This window comes from Delphinus delphis, chromosome 19 (assembly GCF_949987515.2).
Source record: "Delphinus delphis chromosome 19, mDelDel1.2, whole genome shotgun sequence".
Classification (NCBI taxonomy): domain Eukaryota; kingdom Metazoa; phylum Chordata; class Mammalia; order Artiodactyla; family Delphinidae; genus Delphinus; species Delphinus delphis.
In genome coordinates this window covers 44,445,705-44,458,380 of record NC_082701.1, presented here as the reverse complement: position 1 = coordinate 44,458,380, position 12,676 = coordinate 44,445,705, and the positions used below count along the sequence as shown (strand labels likewise).

The 12,676-nt window shown below is 37.1% G+C and overlaps 1 pseudogene; it reads right to left on the bottom strand.

The window, feature by feature from the left end:
• Window positions 1-11,075: 11,075 nt before the first annotated feature.
• LOC132414249 (small ribosomal subunit protein eS1-like) lies at window positions 11,076-11,845 on the bottom strand (annotated as a pseudogene).
• Between the last annotated feature and the right edge of the window lie 831 nt (window positions 11,846-12,676).

The window sequence follows — 12,676 nt, the reverse complement described above, 5'->3', positions numbered from 1 at the left end:
TTTCTCTTATAATCCTTTCAATAGTTCTATGAGAAGATACTATCATTCTTACTTTACAGATGAGCAAATTGAGGCTGAGAGTATTCATTTGTTTGCCTGAGGTCATTAGTTAGTAAATGGTAGATTTGAGATACAAATCTATATCCAATTCTAAAGTCTATCATCTCAACCATTATGACTGCCGGTACATTTCCATGTCTTAAATCAAATTGGAATTACTATAGAAATAATTTTGATTCTGCTTTTTGACTTTTTATTATATTTTCTATATAATATTTCACTATCCTCTACTAACCTAATTTTAATGGCTTTATGATATTCCATAAGATTATTGAAATAATCGATGAATGAATGAAATATTGTTTCTCACACACTGCTTTGGTAAAGAATGGATTGCTTAGATGCTCTGATGTTTCAGACTCTTTCTGTCATCTTATTTTCTTAATTCTTTTCATATTCTGAAACGATTTTCTCTTTTTCTTGTCTCTTCCTATATGAACTATGTGTTCGTTGCTTTTCAAATCCTGTGTCATGCTTTGGAAGGTATACATCCTGTTTTTATTCTAAAAATGCTCACCTTTGGATTAAAGAAAAACACCTTATTTTCAATATCACAATGAAATAATATCTCTTCATTTCTCTTGTGCAAGATGGTGTGTTTAGCACACTATTTCTTTCTTTTTTAATTGGGGTATAGTTGTTTTACAATGTTGTGTTAGTTTCTACTGTACAGCGAAGTGCAGTTCCCTGTGCTCCACAGCAGGTTCTCATTAGTTATCTACTTTATACATATTATGTCAATCCCAATCTCCCAATTCACCCCACCTCCCCTTCCCCCCTTGGTATCCATTTGTTTGTTCTCCACATCTGTGTCTCTGTTTCTGCCTTGCGAACCGGTTCATCTGTACCATTTTTCTAGATTCCACATATATGTGTTAATATACGACATTTGTTTTTCTCTCTTCTGGCTTACTTCATTCTGTATGACAGTCTCTAGGTCCATCCATGTCTCTGCAAATGACCCAATTTCATTCCTTTTTATGGCTGAGTAATATTCCATTGCATATATGTACCACATCTTCTTTATCCATTCATCTGTCTATGGGCATTTAGGTTGCTCCCATGACCTGGCTATTGTAAATAGTGCTGCAATGAATATTGGGGTGCATGTGTCTTTTTGAATTATGGTTTTCTCTGGGTATATGCCCAGTAGTGGGATTGCTGGGTCATATGGTAATTCTATTTTTAGTTTTTTAAGGAACCTCCATACTGTTCTCCGTAGTGGCTGTATCAATTTACATTCCCACCAACAGTGCAAGAGGGTTCCCTTTTCTCCACACCCTCTCCAGCATTTATTGTTTGTAGATGTTTTGATGATGGCCATTCTAACTGGTGTGAGGTGATACCTCACTGTAGTTTTGATTTGCATTTCTCTAATAATTGTGATGTTGAGCATCTTTTCATGTGCCTCTTGGCCATCTGTATGTCTTATTTGGAGAAATGTCTATTTAGGTCTTCCGCCCATTTTTTGATTGGGTTGTTTGTTTTTCTGACGTTGAGTTGCATGAGCTGTTTGTATATTTTGGAGATTAATCCTTTGTTCATTGATTCATTTACAAATATTTTGTCCCATTTTGAGGGTTGTCTTTGTCTTGTTTATGGTTTCCTTTGCTGTAGCACACTATTTCTCCTCATTCTTTACCTCCCACTCCCCACATCCTCTCAGCTTGGTTTTCGTTCGTGCAATTTGGCCTTTTCTACCTTGATTATCCCTCTTGGAAAGAAAAATTTCTTTTTCTACATTATGTATTTTCTCTTATGAGAGTTATTTTAGACAATTAAATAAAGTTCTTTTATGCATAAATTTTTTGTGGTCTGACTTTCTTCTTCCTCACTCTTTTTTTTTGGCTGCGCCACACAGCGTATAAGATCCTAGTTCCCCGACCAGGGAATCGAACCCTCTCCCCCTCCAATGGAAGCATGGAGTCTCAGCCACTGGATCGCCAGGGAAGTCCCTTCTTCCCTATTCTTGACTCCTTATTCAGCAGGACACGTTTGAGAAGTTTTTTCTTTCAGGGCAGATAACCTGCGTAGTGTCACTTTTGAGCCCTTTGTATCTCAGTACTTATTTATGAGGCCTTCACAACTTCATGACAACTTCGCTGAGTGTAGAATTCTTAAATTATAAACATTTACTCTCAGAATTCTGCAGGATATACTTTATTGACTTGTGTCTTAGAGTGCTGAATTCTGAGGCCAGTTTGAGTTTAGTTCCTTTGGAGATAATCTGTTCCCTCCCACTCCCCTGCCTGGATTCTCGAAGGCTTTTTGCTTTATCCCAGAAATATTAAAAAATGTCACCTGGCTAGTCTAGGTGTTGATTTCTTTTCATTCATTTTGCCAGCAGGCTTAAGTATTAGGAAAATTATTTAATTATTGCTTCTATTCCTATTCTGTTTCCGCCTTCTGAGATTCCTAATGTACTCAGTCAATTTATTCAACAACTATTCTATGCGAGGCACTAATTTAGGTACTGGGGATACATCATTAGGGAACATAAATGTTTACATTTTTGTTGATTGGATCTTCTGACTCTGCTCTCTCTATCACCCACCTTTGTTCCGATTTTTCAAGGAGACCTCATCCTTTGAGCCTCAGCATATTTTCATAGTCCTATGGGTTTTTTCTGTTTGCTCATCTTAACATAGAGAGGTCTGTATGTGTCCAGCTTTGGTTAATATTTAAGTAGGAATGGCAGAGGGTTCTGTCAGAGATTGAAGTGGGTCTGAGTGTGTGCCCTGACTAGCTCCCCGTCTGCCTTCATCTAGCCTTCGACCTTGAGTAAGGGGATGCTCATGGAATTCTACTGGGGTGATAATATATTTCACAAAAGTGGAATATTGAACTGACCCTTCCTCCTAATTGAGCCCTTTTACATTTTAACTAGAAGACATCCCTCCAAGTTTCTGGCATATGGAAGGTTTTTCCTCTATTTTTATGCCTTTGATCTTTTCTATGTGAATTTAGAATGAGGAAATTTAGAAGCCTGTCCTCACAAAGCCATTTTTATTTAAAAACGGCAAAGTAATATTTTTTTCTCTATGTTAAGAAGGTTAGAAAAAATGCTCAAGACTCATAATTATATGTAGTTTTGAAATTTTTCATAAAGGGTCTCAAACCCCTTGGGAAACTACATGGTCTAGAGAGAGCTGGGAGAATGGAGTCTGACTGTGATATGTAATTTCATTGTGGCTTTGAACAAACTATTTGAACTTCAGGTTCTCTAATCTTAGATCTTCTTACGTCATACCATGACAGGGAAAGAACCAGAAAAAAATAAATGTGGAAGTTCTTTGAACTGTTCAAAGATAGAAACTAAGGAAATCTGAGGACTTTTTGTTGTTGTTTGAATGCTATTATAGCTTTGAGTACTTTCAAGCTAGCCTAAAGACTGTCTGCTTGAGGCGTAACAAATGATGTCTGGATGTTGGGAAGTCCAGGTATGCAAAGCAGTTCTGAAGTGTAGCCAAGAAGCGACACTGCTTTGGACACTGTCGTGTGGTGTAAGATGCAAGGGAGTGTTAACTGTGGACCCATTTTCCTGTTAGGTCAAATTACTATGCCCGGCTTATCTGAAATTAGTTTGCTTCTCCTCTTCATGGAAATGAAGGCCTCTGGGTGGGTGAATCATGCCTTAATAAACAACTTTTGTACTTCTGGCCAGCATAGGCAGCAGATGTTGTCTATCTTTGTGAGATGACTTGGAAGTATGCAAAAAAGAAACATCTGTATTGTTATTTCAGAAGCTTAAAGAAAATATTTTACTGCCTCAGGGCCAAATTTTCCAGGTTCTATCCCTTCCTACCGTTAATCTTTCCTGTATTTTATGATTCAATTTCTTTTTGAAATTCCTATAAGATTCAATATTAAATTTCCCTAATCATGGGAAAAAATATTGTCTATATTAAGATCCATGACACTGCAGCTGTTTCAGCACTGTGGAGATAAATAGCTCTCTATATCACTGGTCTCAGACAAGTGACTTTTTTTTCAGTAATGGACATGAAATGGAGGAATAAGAATTTTTCCCTTTTGAGCAAAATATTAGCAAACCGCCAAGGTAGAGGGGGTTTTGGGGAGGGATGGACTGGAAGTTAGGAGTTAGTAAATGCAAACTATTACATATAGAATGGAAAAACAACAAGGTCCTACTGTATAGCACAGGGAACTATATTCAATATCCTGGGATAAATCACAATGGAAAAGAATATAAAAAAGAATGTATATATGTGTATAACTGAGTCACTTTGCTGTACAGCAGAAATTAACATAACGTAAATCAACTATACTTCAATAAAAAATAAGTTTAAAAAATATTAGCAAACTGGATCCAACAACACATAAAAATGATCATACACCACGATCAAGTTGGATTCATCCCAGGATCACAAGGATGGTTCAACATATGCAAATCAATCAATGTCATACACCACATCAACAAAAGAAAAGACAAAAACCACGTGATCATCTCAACAGATGCAGAAAAAGCGTTTGATAAAATTCAACATCCATTCATGATAAAAACTCTTACCAAAGTGGGTATAGAGGGTACATATCTCAACATAATAAAAGCTATGTTGTGACAAACCTGCAGCCAACATAATACTCAACAGCAGAAAGGTGGAAGCTTTCCCACTAACATCTGGAACAGGGATGCCCATTCTCATCTTTTCTACTCAACATAGTATTAGAAGTCCTAGCCACAGCAATCAGACAAGAAAAAGAAATAAAAGGTATCCAAATTGAAAGAGAAGAGGTAAAATTGTCATTATATGCAGATGACATGATACTATATATAGAAAACCCTGAAGACTCCACACAAAAACTACTAGAACTGATAAGCAAATACATCAAGGTAGGAGGATACAAGATTAACATACACAAATTGGCTGCATTTCTTTATACTAAGAAGGAAATATCAGAAAAAAAAATCTCTTTTAAAATCGCATTTAAAAACACACACACACAAAAACCTTAGGAATAAACCTGACCAAAGAGGTGAAAAACTTATATGCTGAGAATTATAAAACGTTGATAAAGAAGATTGAAGATGATTCAAAGAAATGGAAAGACATTTTACGCTCTTGGATTGGAAGAATTAATATGTTAAAATGGCCATACTACCCAAAGCAATCTATAGATTTAATGCATCCCTATCAAACTACCCATGACATTTTTCACAGCACTAGAATAAATAATCCTAAAATTTACATGGAACCATAAAAGGCCCACAATTGCCAAAGCAATCCTGAGGAAAAAAGAACAAAGCTGGAGGCATAACCTTCCCAGACTTCAGACAATACTACAAAGCTACAGTAATCAAACAGTGTGGTATTGGCACAAAAACAAACATATGGATCAATGGAACAGAATAGAGAGCCCAGAAATAAACCCACACACCTACAGTCAATTAATCTTCGACAAAGGAGACAAGAATATACAATGGAGAAAAGACAGTCTCTTCAGCAAGTGGTGTTGGGAAAACTGGACAGCTGCATGTAAAACAATGAAATTAGAACACAGACTCACACCACACACAGAAATAAATTCAAAATGGCTTAAAGACTTACATATAAGACAGGATACCATAAAACTCCTAGAAGAGGGCTTCCCTGGTGGCGCAGTGGTTAAGAATCTGCCTGCCAGTGCAGGCGACACGGGTTCGAGCCCTGGTCTGGGAAGATCCCACATGTCTCAGAGCAACTAAGCCCGTGTGCCACGACTACTGAGCCTGCACTCCAGAGCCCACGAGCCACAACTACCGAGTCCACGTGCTACACTACTGAAGCCTGCATGCCTAGAGCCTGAGCTCCACAACGAGAAGCCACCACAATGAGAACCCCGCACACCTCAACGAAGAGTAGCCCCCGCTCACTGCAACTAGAGAAAGCCTGAGCACAGCAATGAAGACCCAATGCAGCCAAAAATAAATAAATTTATTCAAAAAAACACAAACAAACAAAAAACTCCTAGAAGAGAACATAGACAAACCATTCTCTAACATTAACTGTACCAATGTTTTCTTAGGTCAGTCTCCCAAGGCAATAGAAATAAAAGTTAAAATAAACAAATGGGACCTAATCAAACTTATAAGCTTTTGCAGAGCAAAGGAAACCATAAACAAAATGAAAAGACAACCTATGGACTGGAAGAAAACATTGGCAAATGATGTGACCGACAAGGGCTTAACTTCCAAAATATATAAACAGCTCATGTGACTCAATAAAAAAACAAAAACAAACAAACAACCCAATCAACAAATGGGCAGAAGACTTAAACAGACATTTCTCCAAAGAAGACATACAGATGGCCAATAGTCACATGGAAAGATGCTCAACATCACTAATTATTAGAGAAATGCAAATCAAACCTACAATGAGGTACCACTTCACACCAGTTATAATGGCCATCATTAAGAAGTCTACAAATAAATGCTGGGGAGGGTGTGGAGAAAAGGGAACCCTCCTACACTGCTAAATGGAATGTAAATTGGTGCAGCCACTTTGGAAAACAGTATGGAGTTTCCTTAAAAAACTAAAAATAGAGTTGCCGTATGATGCTGCAATCCTACTCCTGGGCATATATCTGGAGAAAACTCTAATTCAACAAGACACACGCACCCCAGTGTTCATAGCAGCACTATTTACAATAGCCAAGACACAGAAGCAACCTAAATGTCCATTGACAGATGAATGGATAAAGAAGATGTGGCATATATATACAATGGAATATTAGTCATAAAAAAGAATGAAATAATGCCATTTGCAGCAACATGGATGGACCTAGAGATTATCATACTAAGTGAAGTGAGTCAGACAGAGAAAGACAAATATCCTATGACATCACTTATATGTGGAATCTAAAATGTGACACAAATGAACTTACTTACAAAACAGAAACAGACTCACAGACTTAGAAAACAAACTTATGGTTACCAAAGAGGGAAGGGGGGGAAGGGATAAATTAGGACTTCAGGATTAGCAGATACAAATTACTGTATATAAAATAAACAAGGCCCTATTGTATAGCACAGGGAACTATATTCAATATCTTGTAATAAACCATAATGAAAAAGAATATGAAAAAGAATCACTTTTTCTGTACACCAGAAACTAACACAAACAACATTGTAAATTAACTATACTTCGATCTTTAAAAAAAACAGTAGAAGTGGAGAGATCTATTTACTACATAGGGCAGGGAGGAAAAGAGTCTTTGAAGTGACACTTACATTAAGTTTTAAAATGAGAAGCAACATGCTTTGGAAAGAGCCGGGGAGAAGCATTACAGCAGAAGAAACAGAATGTGCTAAGGCTTGACTTGTACAGAGAACTGAAAGATACAGTGAATGGTTGTAACTCAATGGTTGAGGAGAGGGTGACATGAAATGAGTTTGGCGAGGAATGCCATGAAAGTAGAGACCAATAGCTTAGACTAGGAGGTAGTGGAGATGTAAAGAAGTCATCACAATTTGCATATACTTGTGGGTATAGCTGATAGGACTTGTGAATGAAATAATTGTGGGGGATGAGAGAAAGAGGGGAGTCCAAGAAGACTCCCAGGTTTCTGGATTAAGCCACTGGTGAATAGCAGTGTCATTGCAGACTGAGAAGATCAGAGAGAAAGAGGTTAGAAGAAAAACCAGTTTTGCTTTTGGGTATGATAAATCTGAAATGCCTGCGATGTATCTAAGATAGAACAAGTAGGCAATTGAGAGTCTGGAGCTCAGAGGAGAGGACTGAGGACATATATTAGAAATAACACTGTAGGGATGATATTTTATTTATTTATTATTTTATAAATTTATTTATTTACTAATTATTTATTTTTGGCTGTGTTGGGTCTTTGTTGCTGTGTGCCGGCCTTCTCCAGCTGCAGTGAGCAGGGGCCTCTCCCGTTGCAGAGCATGGGCTCTAGGCGTGCAGGCTCAGCAGCTGTGGCACATGGGCTTAGTTGCTCTGCGGCATGTGGGATCCCCCCGGACCAGGGATTGAACCCATATCCCCTGCATTGGCAGGTGGATTCTCAACCACTGCGCCACCAGGGAAGTCCTGGGATAATATTTTAGACTTGGAGGTGGGTGAGATCTCCTAGGAAGACAGAGTAAAGGGAGAAGAAAGGAGAGCTGAAGACTGAGCATGGAGAACTAGCCAGGTGAATAGTTGTGCCACTAAAAGAAATGCTGAAGGAAATTAAGAGGAGCATATGGTTAGGAGAGGAAATTGATGATTTATCTTTGGAACTTGCTAAGTTTAAGGTACAGACTAGACTTGTTTCATTTCTAGTGTGATGCCTGGCAAAATGTATAGGTCCCCTTTCACAATGTTAATGCCATACTTATATTTTATTTTGTGATGAGGCCTTACAATATCTCTGTGAATTTTCAGGATAAAACATTCATGGTCATGTCCGAGTTGGAGTTTGGATCAGGAGAAACAATTCTACTAAGATCCATGAAATTGAAGGTGTTTCTGAATTATGGAGATAAATGGTTCTCTATGTCACCAGTCCTAAACAACAAGTGGCTATTTCTTTTTGGGTAATGGACATGAGATGAAGAAAGACAAGTTTGTTCAATGTTGAGCCAATGTGCTTTACTGGTAGCACACAAGCTGAGAATGCAATGAAAATACACGTGTTTTGAACATCTACCATGTGCCAGGTCCTGTGCTAGGTTCTGGGGATAACTCAGAGAACAACATAGACAAGACTTGCACCTTACAAACAAGCAAAGGAGATGGGGAAAAATTAACCTACAAATAAAATAACTGCAAAGTGTGGCAAGTGCTATGAAAGAAACAAACAGATCCAGGAAATAAGTGGGAGGGGTGGTAAGGCACTTTGCGTTTAGAAAGGGTCTTTAGGGAAATTTTCCTTGGGTAAGTGACATTTACTTGATTCCTGAAGGATGAGGGGTCAGTCATACCAAGATTAGGGGATGTGCCTGGCTATCGATGAAACACCAAATTGTTTTTTGCAGAATCTGACTGTGAAAAGTTAAGCCAGGCTGAATAGCTCATATTGGAATATTCAGTATGGGCACACTGAGAGCGGGGGAAGGTGTTGGAAGTGGTCTGCCCCCATGGGGAGTATTTTATCATTGACTCTGTTTAAAATTGCCTGCATAGGGTGATAATAAAAAGTGGACTGACATTTAGCCAATTTTAATATTATTTAAAAATTCTTTGCAGACAATGGCCCTGTCGTGGGCTGAATGATGGCCCTCAAAAAGATACATCCATATCCCAAACACTGGAACCTGTGACTATTACCTTATACAGTAAAAGAGTAAATATTAACTTACGTGAAAAGATGTAACTAAGGATTTTGAGAGTGTGTATCAGATTATCTTTCTGTAAGCTGAAAGTAGATATTAGACTGAGATATTAAGTTACCCAGGTCTTGAGGTAAATAGGTGTATGTTTTAATAGAGCTGTCACTGTAGAATTTGATGCTGTGTTAGGAGAAGTGTTTCTTACATCCAAGTTTGCTTACAGCCAAGTAACTTAACCCAAGTTAAGTTAACCTGACTAGCCATGTAGGTGTTTTATATTGCCATTCCTATTGCATAAGGAGGCCTTGTGGTAGTTCAGGTGGGCCCTCTCAAGGCAAGACTACAATCCTGGGCCTGGTCACAAGTTTAGGTTCATATACTTATCAGCGTTAGGAAGACTGAATCACACTAGCCACACTCACAAGGCTGGCAAGTGACAAAATTCAAGTGTTTAAAAATATTTATTAATTTAATAAATGATGATGAACTTATGTGTGTTGATTAGTGTACTCTCCTTATAAACAAGTCATATATAATATGGGATTATATTCAGAATGTAGCTAGGTGATGACATATGAGCAAGCAGAAGTTTAATAAATGGTTTTATACCTGCAGTAGGCAGGCTCTGAGATAACCTTCAATGATCCCTCTAATGAAAGTATAGTATTCATACCCTCCTGTGATTCCCCTCCCCTTGTGTGTAGGTGTGTATTCACTTTTAACGAATAGAATGTAGCAGAAATGATGGGATTTCACTTCTGAGATTAGGTTACAAAAAGACTGTGGCTTCATCTTGAGAGCTCCCTCTTGTTCTATTGCTCACTCTGAGGAAAGACAATTGCCATGTTGTGGGCTGCCCTATAGACAGGTCTCTGGCTAATGACCAGTGAGGACCTGAGGTCTTCACTCCAACATCTCACCAGGAACTGAGTCCCACCATCAACCACATGAGTGAGCTTGGAAGCAGATGCTCGCCAGAGGCACCCAGGTATGCAGCACCTGGATTCCTAACCCTCAGAGGCTGTGAGATAGTAAACGTTTGTTGTTTTAAGCAGTAAGGTTTGGGGTAAATTGTTACACAGCAATAATAACTAACACAACAGCAATCATATAACTTTTGAAATACTAATTTAAAAACACTAAAAGACAATAAGGAGGGAAATAAAATTGAATAAAAACTATAACAGTAGTTTCCATGGTTACACTATTTATTTTAATAGCTTCTGAGGCATTCTAATCACACTGACTAGATTCCCTAGTAGTGGTTAATTTCATCCAGTTTATGTTGAGTCTTACTAGTTTTATTCCCAGGGAGTGACATTTTATCTAACTTCTAGATGCATCTAACTATGGACTCCAACAAACTGAGTATTATACACACTGACAACTAAATATTTATTGATTCATTCATACATAAATTCATTTTGTCTACTGAAGACTCAGAAAGGAATCCAAAATGGCATACTGATTCTGTTGGTCTTTTTTTTTTTTTGGATTAATGTTCACAGGAGAGTTAGATGTTAAATTCATTCATTTTTTTAAAATACTTTTTTTAAACAAAAAGTATAAATGTTAAATGTACAATGAAAAAATAGAGAAGCAAAAAAGAAGAAAGTGAAAGTCAACTTTGAACCTGCTACTCAGAGAGGACTGCTACTGAATGCACTATTGATTTTAGTTGACAGCAGTTGCCTATTCTATTTTTTTTAAACATCACAAATAAGACTTTTTATTGTCACCATTAAATATCTGAATTATAAACAGATTCTTGGATTGGTGGCTCATATCCATAAGCTCATTCAACTCTAGCATTCAACTCATCCCCAGCAGCTTTTCCAAAACTACTACCTTCACCATGAAACTCCATTAGTTTACCCAATTCAAATTTTTGCTTCTTAGGATTTTTACTTGTCTAACAAAGACATCAGAGAGAGGATAAAAAGACTGGCAAAGCCTTTTCTATGTCTTTCCCAGTGCTGTCTGGAATCAATTTATTGACCACTTTTTTTAAGTTATTTGTCTGCACCTCTCAGGTCATGATTCCCAACATCTTCTGGATTTCTGACTATTGTGTTTTTTAGTAAAATCAACACAGAATTAGATGAAGCAAATAACCATTGGTAGTCTTGACATCAGCATGAGATTCGATCATGGCCTGCCATTTTTTGACCATTCTGGAGCACAGTTTATCACAGGTACAATTCATGCCATGGGAGTTGGTCAGGCAGTTTTTGCCCTGAACATCCTCAGTAATTAGCTTGGATTTTCTAAATGCACCTTCATTATTCTGCAGATGAGCAAGGCTCACTTTAAAAACATGACCCTTGAGGCCATCAGATGCAATTTTGATTCCTTGAGTTTTCCTGACTAGTGTTTTTCCAATGTTTCATATACTGAACATAGCTGGTACTTTCACATCATACCAATCTTTCATAGAGAATGGATTAACCACTTTCTTCTTGGCAAACTTTTTGCCACTTTTCATAAGCACTTGTTCTTGCCCACTGCCATGGTGCTGCTCAGAGGGCCAAAAGGTCTATTTGCTTTTTTTTTTTTTTTTTTTAAACATCTTTATTGGGGTATAATTGCTTTACAATAGTGTGTTAGTTTCTGCTTTATAACAAAGTGAATCAGTCATACATAAACATATTATTTGCTTATTTTTTTAAAAATTGGGAAAATATTCTATTCTTGGTTAACTTGCTAATTGATTTTTCTGAAACTCAGTTTCCTTAATGAAATATTATATCTGAAATTTTATGTATTAATATTTAATAATTTAGTATCACTAATATTTAATACCTAGTACCACTTACTAATGTTATAAACACTATACCCAACAACTTTATTTACATTATCTAATTTGACTTTCACTATACCTTGTGAGTTAGGCACTAATATTACTTCTATTTTTCAGATAAGTAAACTAAGGCTTAGAGAGGTTAAATAATTTGCTCACACAGGGTCACAAAGCTAAGCAGTTTCAGAATAGAGATTCCATCCCAGTTCTGTCTGACTACAAAATTTATACTCATACCACTCTGCTATAGTTTCTCCCTCAAACTTGTTCCCATAATGCTTTTCATAAAGGAAAAATGTCATTTAAAAAACTTTCATATTTAGAAAAGACATCATATTTGTTATTAAAAGACTAACCTAATTTACCCATACCTCCATTCAATTCCTTTGAAAGTTTTTTGAAGATAGTGTCTCAAGACAAAAATATTAAGATCTAAAGGAAATATACATGAATAAAATTCTTTCCCTGCCAAAATAAAACAGTGGATGTTACCAATGATTTGCCTCGTTTGAAACTGGAACTATCATCAGGGAGCCAATTTC